Genomic DNA, 9,640 nt, shown 5'->3' with positions numbered 1-9,640 from the left:
ATCTGACAGTTTTTTCTCCCATCTGATATTTTAAATGTGCACTTTCCCCCCCACATGCCTGAGTGTCCTTTTATACTTCCTTCTCCATTCATGACCTCTGCCCACGTGTTTTTCTTCTTGGGTATGTGTGCTATTGATTTGCAAGTGCTGTTTATATATGGGGGCTCTTTGCTCCAGTTGGAAGGTGGATATGTTGTTTCTTTCCAACTCGTGTCCTCACCTGTGGCCCTCCCTGCCTTCCAGCATGGGTGACCGACCGGACTCCCACTCAGGCCATCCCTAGAACAGAGAGGGGCTGGATGCAGACTGCAGACACCAGTGAGTCCCCATTTTTTCGGAACCCGAGTTGGTCACCCCTCTGGCCGGTCAGGTGGCACTAAGGCCAGTGTGCCGCACTGCTCCCCTGAGAGCCCAACCTCTGTGTGTCAAGCACTCAGCCAGGGAATCCGAGGGCGCCCAGGGGAGCGGGCCCACTGGGGAAGGTGGTGGTCCCACAGCCCCAGGCCACGAGGACCCTCCCTGCCCACCTCACTTCTCCCAGAGGGCACTGGGGCCCGTCCTGAGGTGGGGGTTGCCGACCCAGCTCCTATGCAGCTGGGGGCCAGGTCTCCTGAGAAGCCGCGTACGCCCCTCACACTCACTTCTGCGGGTTTGGAGGGTGCACTGACTGAGGCAGGCAGCAAGCACCGACCGGCCAGGAGGTGAGCCGGGCAATTCCGGGGGCGGGGTAGGTGTGGACTGGGCGGCACTGATGGGGGGTGGCATATGGGGTAGGGTGCCAGGGCAGTTGGCTGGACCAGCTACAGGAAACGGCTGCTCAGCGGCCTGCCCAGGAGGCAGCTCTGGGCCACTGACCGAGGGGACAGAGACCCCAGGCCAGCCTCCGCCCCCACACTGCAGGGACTGAAGGACAGGACAGCCCACAGGCAGTGCTTCATCCTCGACTGTTATCCTCTGGTCCGAGAGTCCCAGAAAGGTGGTGGCGTCTCCTCCCCCCACCCCGCCCCCTTTGGGGCCTTCGCTGTCTCACGGGGGTGTGGGGTCGTGTCCTGAGCTGGGAGGGAGTTTGTGGGCTGCGGAGAGGCCGCTGGACCGGACTGAACTGGAGCCCTGCGAGCCGCCCTCGCCCAACAGCCTTCGGCCCCGCTGACCCCAGCCTCACGCACCACTCGCCCGCCTGCCCCAGGGCTCGGCCCCCAGCACCCAGGGGACCCCCCACGGGCCAGCAGCCCCTCCTCGGTGCCGTGTGCGCTCCCAGGCGCGCAGCCTCCGCCCTGTGGGAGGAGACGGCGGCGCCGGGACTTGGCGCAAGGGGCGTGCCCCAAGGGTCCCGCGCGGCTCCCGCTGGGGTCCCCGCCCGCAGCTCCGAACCCCGCGGCTCCGGAGGCAGCGCGCAGGCTGTGCCGGGCGGGGGCGCTCTTGAGCCTGGTTTGAAATTTTCACCCGACGCGCCCGCCGCAGGCTGGGCAGGGCCGGGGTCCAGAGCGACACCCAGGCCCGGCGTGTGGCCGCTCCGGGAGGGCCGCGGGCGGCAAGCGGGCTGCTGATTTAGATCCTGGTTTAGAGGTCGATGGAGCGATTTCGGACGCTCAGGGGTTCAGGAGGCGAATGCAGGGGAACGGGGGGCGGTGGGAGGGAAATCCGCCGAACCGAACCTGCGGGAGTCGGAGGGAGCCTGGCCGACCGCAGGCCAGCGCGGGGCGGGCAACGGGAGGGCGAGTCCCCGCGGCCCGACCACCCTCTGGCCCGCACCCCTGCGTGTGCACGCCCCCGCGGGCTGGGGATTTGCACTCGCCGACGCGCGCGCTCGCACAGGGTCTGGTTTAGGGTCAAGTTTCACGCGGTTCTCAGGCCTCAGTGTACACGGCGAGGTCCACGGGCGCGTGCACACGCCCCCCGCCCCGCCCCCCCCCGCAGGCGCCACCTCCTGTCGCCACCACCGGTCCAGACTCCCAGACCTTCGGGGGCTTCTGCGCCCGGTGGTGGGCTGGGCCGGGGGCAGGGGGCGCTCGAGGCCGCCTCTGGGCTTCCCACGCCGCCGCCACCGCGCGCTCCAACTTCCCTTCCCGTGTCACCCCTGCGGACGGGCACCCCCACCGCACCCGGGTCCACCGACGTGCGGGAGCGACACGGCCGCCGGCTCCTTCGGCCGCCCCCGCCCCTCCTCCACCCGCCCTGCTGCGCTTCTCCACGGCACCTTCCAGCGCGCTCAGGAGAATGTGCTACAGCCTCGGCGCTGCCGCCGCCGCGCTCGCGCTCGAGCCGGAGCCCGAGCCGCCCGGCCCCTCGGCGCCGCCGCCCCGCCTGCCCGGTCGGCCCCGGGCTCGGAGCGCGCGGTCCCCGCCGCCGCCCTGCGCTCGGCCCGCGCTTGACGCAGTGAGCGCCGCAGCCGGGCTCCCGCCGCCCCGCTCCGGCCCCGGCGCAGGCCGAGCCCAGCCCGGCGGGCTCCGGGAGGGGCGGGCAGGGCGCGAGGGGGAGGAGATCTGTCTGGAGCCTGCGAGCCCGGAGGAGGAAGAGGAGGAGGAAGGAGGGGAAGCCGCGGCGCTCTGGGGTCCTGAGCGCGCACGCTCCGCCCGCCGCGGCCGCGCCTCCAGCCCCGGGCCCGCTCCTCGGCCCAGGTAGGAAGGGGCTTCAGGGGCAGGGTCTGCGGGGGGCCGGGGTCCTGGTGCCGCAGCAGCGCGGCCCGCGCGGCCCCGCCCAGGGAGGAGGCGGGGAGGGACCTTTCCTCCCCGGCAGCCGCGGGGGCGGGCGCGGGTCCCCAGCGGTTCTCCGAGCCCGGCCGCCCCCGCCCCCGCGCCCTTCCCTGAGCAGCAGCGCCGGGGCCGCGTCTCTCCCGGGCGTGGGGCTTTGTCTGCGGCTTGTGGAGTCCGCGATCCGGACTCCGCCCCTATCCCCGGGTTCCCAGGCCGGTGCCCCCGAAGTTAGCGGTCGCCGAGCTCCATCCGGACAAACTTCCCTCCCCTGCGCTGAGGCTCGCAGGACGGGCACTCCGCGCCCCTCGGGCTTGGAGGCGCCGAGGGGACCCCGAAACTTTCCTGAGCTCAGAACGAAAGGCGGGCTGGGCGGCGGGCGGGGGCGCACGGTGGGTGTCGCGGCACCCCAAGCTGGTCCGGGGACTCCCCCCATCTGGACCCTGTTTCGTAGTTGAGGGCACGCAGGGAGTGGACCGTGGGGACCCGGCCTTCGCACCTCCCGCGTGGATGGGGCCGAGTGCCTCCCTGAGCCGCCACCGGACTCCTCGGAGGGGTGGTAACAGGACACCCCGGGCCCAGTCCGGTAGCTCCGCCGCCACAGAGCTCGCGGGATCTACCCGCTCTCGGGGATCAACGGGCACCCGCGACCCGAGCCTCAGCTGGTCGGGAAGCCGCGCCGCTGGGGTGGGCTGCGGGCTGGGGTGCGACCCCTGGCCGCGAGCTGGCTCCTCCCCTGCCACCAAGGTCCCCACCCTGCCGCCCTTCCCTCCAAGCCCCCTGTCCTCCTCCCCCGCCTTCTTTCCGGTCTCGGGGTGTCACCCCCCAACTTTTTCCCTTCTCAAACTGCATGGTGTGGCCTGTGGTGGCCATTAGTCGGGAGCCGGGCCGGGCCGGCAAGCGTCCGGCACAGTCCCCGCTAGCCCTCCTCCTGGCGGGGCGGGGTCCCCGGGGCCCGGGGGCTCGGCGACTCTTCTCCCTCCCAACGCACTGCCCTCCTCCATCGCCACCTCTTCTGGGGGGCAGTGGGGAGTGGGGTGCTCCTCGGGCAGCCTAGGGGGTGTGGAGAGCAGAGGGGACCTGCGATGCTCCCTAGAAGGCTTGGGATGTAGCCTCGGTGGCACAAGCTGGGAGCAGGCAACGTCCTGGTGGCTCCCCTTCCAGCGTCGCCTTCCTGCACCCCGAAGCCCCGAGGGAATTTGGCTTCCTCCTGCACCCCACCCCAAACTTGAATGGATGGGAGGATTGGGGGTGGTGGGGGCCAGGGGGTACTTCTCTTCTCCTGGTCTGCTGAGCCCAGCGCCAAGCAGCGTGGGGCCTGAACACCGCGGCTGGCGCCGGTGGCCCCCCTCCGTGGACTTGGAGGCAGCCTTGGCACTCTGGCGCGCCCCCCGCCCCCCAGCCCCAGTCTTTGTGAGTGAGGGCTCTGTCCATCCTCTTCCCAGCTCCGGGTCTGGGGGCCGGCAGGGCCCCCCAGTGTGCGGTCCGTGACAGATGTCCTCACTGCTGGTGGAGGCCATGTCTCGGTCACAGAATTAATGACTTACATGCTGGCGGCCAGAGTGTGCTGGCCCAGGGTGGGGGGGTGGGGAGCAGCGACCCGGGCCTCTGCCCCGGAAGGCGGGGCAATGCCGAGGACCCCATGGCTAGTCCTGCTCTGGTCCCTTTTGCCCTGAACTGTGAGCTGGCTCCCTGGCCCTTGTGTATGGGGACCTTCACCTGCCCTTCCATCTGACCTCTGAGCTCCTCAGAAGACCCTTGACCTTGAGCGTCCACAGACCTGTGAGGCCATGCTGGTCAAGGGCCTGGGGCCCGCATGTACACAGGCAGGGGCTCGGCACTTGTGCCGGGGGTGTCGCGAGAGGTCGTGATGTGACTCAGGGCAGACGCCCAGCACTGCCCCGGAGACTCTGGGGCGCCTGTCCAGCACCAGGCCGGCCCTTCCAGAGCCAGAGCTGCTCGGTGGGCGGGTCTGGGGAGTCCGCAACTCTGGCGGGTTTGCCTGGGAAAGGCAAACCTCTGCGGGGCCCACCTTCCCTTCTGTGCGCCCACTGCACAGGGCCGGCGGGGCCAGGGGCTGGGCGGCTGCTTGCTGGGACCTCTGGACAGTGACCGGGGCCCCTTGTGCCGGGGAGGACCAGCTTCCCTCCGTGGGAAGTACAGCTGTGGGGGGGGAGGTGTTTAGACCACAGGGAGGATGGGTCAGCCCTCACTCGCTCTATCCCCTGTGCCCAGGGCTGGCATTTCTGAGGCTTGTAGTACCCATCTGGTGACAGATAAGGGCCTGCCCTCGGCCTGCACCTGCTGGGCCGGGGTCAGGGTAGGGGGCAGTGCAAGGAGATTCCGCCGCGGGCCGGCTGCCTTTCTCGGTGTGCCTCACCCTACTCTGGGCTGCTGATGCGCGCCCCCAGAACCTGCGTGCAGCCCTGGGCCACACAGCCTTCCGTCCCAGCCCACCCCGTATGGCTCTGCACCGCCCTCAGAGAAGCCCCGCCCGGCAGGCAGGGGCGCCGCTCAGGGCCCACTCCCCCAGCCCGGCCGGCCCTCCGCGCCCAGCCCCTGTAGGGCCGCTTGCGCTGTGGCGGCTCATTCACGGCCTTCTCCGTCCCCCCACACTATAGGATTTATCTTGATTTGCTGCCTTTGAATTGAGTCAACTCTTTTGTATGCTCGGTGAATTGCCCAGCTGCTGGCGGGAGCGGAGAGCGTGCCGGGGGTACTGAGGCCGGCAACCAGAGGCGGGCGGGGGGGACAGGAAGCGGGGAGGGGCGCGCGCGCCGCGGGGCCCGGCCGGGCTGCACGGGGACCCAGCCGCCCGCCCCCCGGGGCTGGCCGAGGGCACTGCCAGGGCGAGGAGTCCGGACCCGAGGACGCTCCGTCCTGGGGGTGGAGGCTGCCTTTCCGGCGAGCAGAGTGGCGCGGGGCGAGCCTCGAGGCCTCTCTTGACTCAGTTTACTCGCCAACGAGCAGAAGGGGTTTCCGCAGATGCAGGTTGCCAGGGTCAAACTAGGCGGGCAGAGTGTGTGAGAGCCCCCCAGAGGCCTCCCAGAGGTTGGGGTGAGTGAGGGAAGGAAGGGGGCCAGGGTTGGGGGGCGCCCGGCCCTACCAGTGCCCCCCCTCGGCGGTCCCTGCCCCTAGGTCCCCGCCTTCTCTCACGCGGGCCGGGCCGACCGGACCAGAGAACGACTTGGCTTTGCTTCCTGTGAGGGGGTCGCGGGTGGCTTAGCCAGGCCACAGCTGTTGCGCGCTCCCCCACCCTGAGCACCGCCCCCGCCGCGCCCCTGCCGGGGGGGGGGTGAGAGGGCCGGCGAGGAAACCCCGCAGCCCTGCCCCCTGGCCCCTGGGCTCCGGAGCCGCGGAGGGAGGGAGCGAGGAGGCGAGGAGGCCCGGCGCGCGGAGGGGGCTCGGTAGGGAGGGGCGAGGGGGAGGGCGAGCCTCGGAGCCGGACTCCAGCGAGAGGAGCGAGGGGGAGGGAGCGGAGCTCGGAGGGAGGGCGCGCGAGAACAGGGCCCCCCCTGCCCGGGAGGCGAGGGGCGGGGCCGCGCGCGGATCGATGGGCGAAGCTGGGGAGGAATTTCAATCCCCGGAGCGAAGTTAGAGCTTGAAGGACGGCGGCGGCGACGGGCGCAGCACCAGGACAGCGGCGGTCAGGTAAGCGCGGAGCCCGCGGAGCCCGGGACCGAGAGCCAGCAGAACCGGGACGCGGCACTCCTGCCACTCGCGGGGCGGCGCGGCTGACCCTCACCTCGCGCCCCCGCGCGCCCCCGCTCTCTTCCTGCGCCCTCGGAGCACAGCGGGTAAAGTTGCAGGAACTTGGAGACAGTGGAGCGGGCGCTAGGTTCCGCCCGGCAGAGCAGGGGTCTGGGTCGGGGTCCCCGGACCTCCCCGGTCGCTGTTGCGCCGCGCACTCCTGCTTTCTCGCGGGGACGTGCCTCTTCCTTCGCCCCCCACCCCCGCCGTCCGCACCCGGCCCGACGGCCCAGAACTGCTGCTCCCTGCGCTGCCCCCCCGCCACGGTCCCAGACCCGCGTCGGTTCCCGCATCACCGCCCTGACTGACTGCCCCCCCCCCCCCCCGCCCACAATGTTCCTGCGCCGCCTCACAANATCACCGCCCTGACTGACTGCCCCCCCCCGCCCCCGCCCACAATGTTCCTGCGCCGCCTCACAAGGCACCGGCAACAGGGACAGTCCAGCCACATACACGGGAGGGGCTGCGTTCCGCGGTGGGGAAGTCAGACCTCTGGCATGGGAGGGGCCTTCGCTCCATCCCTCGCCCCCACTGGGACCCGAGTCAGCGTCTTTCCTTGGGGGCAGGGGCGCTGAGGCTCCTTGCCCCGACCTGCCTGGAAAGGTGGGGGTCTCTCCTGTGAAAAGTCGCAGGTCACCTGCTTGCGGCTTCGAGCGGGGCCCTTGCAGGGGTTCCCCTTTCAACGCAGACCCACAGCCTCATCAGAATCACTCTGACAGGCATCAGTGGTGTGACCTTGGGGGCAGGTCACCTGTCAGAGCCTCAGCTTCTGCATCTGAGAAGTGGGGGCAGCGTGGCACCGTGCACCCTGTGGAAGGGGCTCCCGGGGAAGGATCAGCGCGGAGAGGGCCCCAGAGTCCTCTGGGGCAGGCGTGGGGGCTCCAGCACAGCCTCAGGCATGCGGGGGCAGGGCCTAAACCCCCAGAGGCCCTTGTGAAGGGTGTGGGGCTAGGGGAGCAGGGAAGGGCAGGAACCCAAGCCCCGGAGGAAGGCGGCGCAGGGGGGCCTTGGAAGCCACAGACACTCTCCTCACTCCTGCCAGCAGGCCCCTGGCCTCTGTGCCCCCATCCCTGGCAACTTTCACCTGACAGCAGAGCAGCTGGAAGCCCAGGGGACAGATGCACTGCCCCACTGAGGCACCTCCCACTTCATCAGAAGAGGAGACACCCCTGAGACTGAGGGACACACTCCAGGGTCCCCCCCCATGGGGGTGCCCACCTGCACTCCGGGTGTGGGGAGTGGAGCCCAGCTGGGCTCCCCGCACTTAGGTCCTCATTTCCGTGGGCAGGAGCCCAGCTGACCCCTGCCCGCAGCGGGACCCCGTGCAGCCCCAGCCAGCCGGGGACCCCTGCCTGTGTGCTGTTCACGGTGATACAGCGGCTGACCCACCGCCTGTGAGCAGGCTGCCCTGACTCTGGGAGAGGTCAGCACAGGCCTCCAGGTGGTCCTGGAGGGCAGGGGGCCTGCAGGGGCGTGCTGGGGGCAGACTTGGGGAGTAGGGAGAGNCATTTCCGTGGGCAGGAGCCCAGCTGACCCCTGCCCGCAGCGGGACCCCTGCCTGTGTGCTGTTCACGGTGATACAGCGGCTGACCCACCGCCTGTGAGCAGGCTGCCCTGACTCTGGGAGAGGTCAGCACAGGCCTCCAGGTGGTCCTGGAGGGCAGGGGGCCTGCAGGGGCGTGCTGGGGGCAGACTTGGGGAGTAGGGAGAGCGGGGTCCCTTGCCCTGTGCTCCCTCAGGGCTCCCTCTGGAATACATGGCCATTCTTCCAAGTGCTTTGGGCCCCAGCTCTCTGTCCATGACCCAGAGAGACAAGGGGCCAGGTGCCGAAGGCCACGGCCTGGACCCAGCGACCCTCCTAGGTTTTTAGGGCGACGGTGTTTGGCCCCTAAATGCCTCCTGCCAGGGTCGCCCGCTCCGGGGGAGAAAGGCTCACAGGGCCGAGATTGGGGTCAATGGGGCAAGAGGGGGCATCTGCCTCGCCCGACATCTGAGTGTGGCTGACACATGCGCACACGCCAGCTCTTCATGTCAGCGGAATTTCTAAGTGCTCAGGGGCCTGCCCTCCTGGGATCGCTGGCTCAGAGCCCCCGCGGCCCCTTCAGCGAGGACCCTGTGTTCCAGAAGGTGCTGGAGCCACGGGAGGGATTTGGGAGCAGAGGCGTGGGACCAGTGTTTGGGTATCTGGGCAGGAAGCAAGCAGACAGACCACACTGACGTGGGGGGGATAGTGCCTGTTGGGGGGGGCACAGGATGAAAAACGCCCATGAGTGACAGGCAGGAGGTGGATCCCCAGCACCGAGTGATGGGGCCGAGATATCCCGGCGTGAACCTGGTGGCACCGCCATGGGCGTGTTGGGTACCTTTGTCACCCCCACTTGTCCTCCTCTCCGCCCTGCCCTCCCCCCTTTCCTTTCTGTTTTGTGCGGATTCCAATTTCTCCTTCCAGCGGAAGCTTGGGTGCCCACTGGCCTCCTGTGGGTCTCTGTTGCAGTCAGGACAGGAGCCCCAATGTGGCGGGGACTTGGGTGCCACCCCTCCCTGCACCCACTATACAGAGGAGGAGACAGAGGCCCAGGCGGACAACGTGTGGTCCGAGGCTGAACACTGTGGGGACAGAGAGGGGGCTGGAAGGGGTGCACCGGAACTCGAGTACAGTGGCGAAGCCTCAGCTGCTGGGGTCTCCTGCTCCTTGTCACCCCCTACACACACCTTATGCCAGATGGCAGCCCTGGGGGTGAGCAAGGAGTGGGGTGGCTGCTGTGGACACAGCCCCTGCCCGCCTGTCACCTGCTGAGAGCTGGCTCAGCTTGGCACTCGGGCAGGGTGGAGGTGGGGGGAAGGGGTGGAGAGAGCGCTCTGCTCTGGCACTGACAGACAGACAGACACGGTGGCCACCGGGGCAGGGACAGACACTTCTGCCCATTGGAGCTAGCAGAGTTCCTGCCTGCTTCACGCAGCAAATCTGCTGAGGGCCTGCTGCACGCTCGGCTGGAGCCTGGGGGCCAGACCGTGAGAGGCCCCGGTGTTGGCGGAGCTTGTGTCCAGGGAGGAGACCGGTGATGGACGCCGCAAACCGGAGACGGGTGCACACCACAGAGGCCGGCACGGACGCCTCCAGGCATCAGGCTGGGCCCCTCCTCTGTCAGCCTCAGCACCCCCAAACAAGGCTGGTCGAAGGGAGACGCCAGGCTGGGCAC

The 9,640-nt window shown here is 69.4% G+C and overlaps 1 protein-coding gene across 2 annotated transcripts in view; it reads left to right on the top strand.

Moving 5' to 3' along the window:
• The first annotated feature begins 2,518 nt into the window (after positions 1-2,518).
• The window catches only part of ELFN1 (extracellular leucine rich repeat and fibronectin type III domain containing 1), a 42,719-nt gene continuing 35,597 nt past the window's right edge, over positions 2,519-9,640 (top strand). Inside the window, exon 1 of one of the 2 annotated variants that reach the window (XM_037057944.1) lies at positions 2,519-2,618. The gene's annotated coding sequence lies outside the window, so the exon portion shown is untranslated. Of the gene's footprint in view, positions 2,619-6,312; positions 6,342-9,640 lie in introns of those variants that run through there. The other variant, XM_037057945.1, reaches the window with a different exon arrangement.

The sequence above is a fragment of the Sturnira hondurensis genome, unplaced genomic scaffold, assembly GCF_014824575.4.
Source record: "Sturnira hondurensis isolate 20B ecotype Veracruz unplaced genomic scaffold, ASM1482457v3 Scaffold0009733, whole genome shotgun sequence".
NCBI lineage: Eukaryota > Metazoa > Chordata > Mammalia > Chiroptera > Phyllostomidae > Sturnira > Sturnira hondurensis.
Note: the sequence above shows the minus strand (reverse complement) of the source record. Positions and strands in the feature narration are given on the sequence as shown.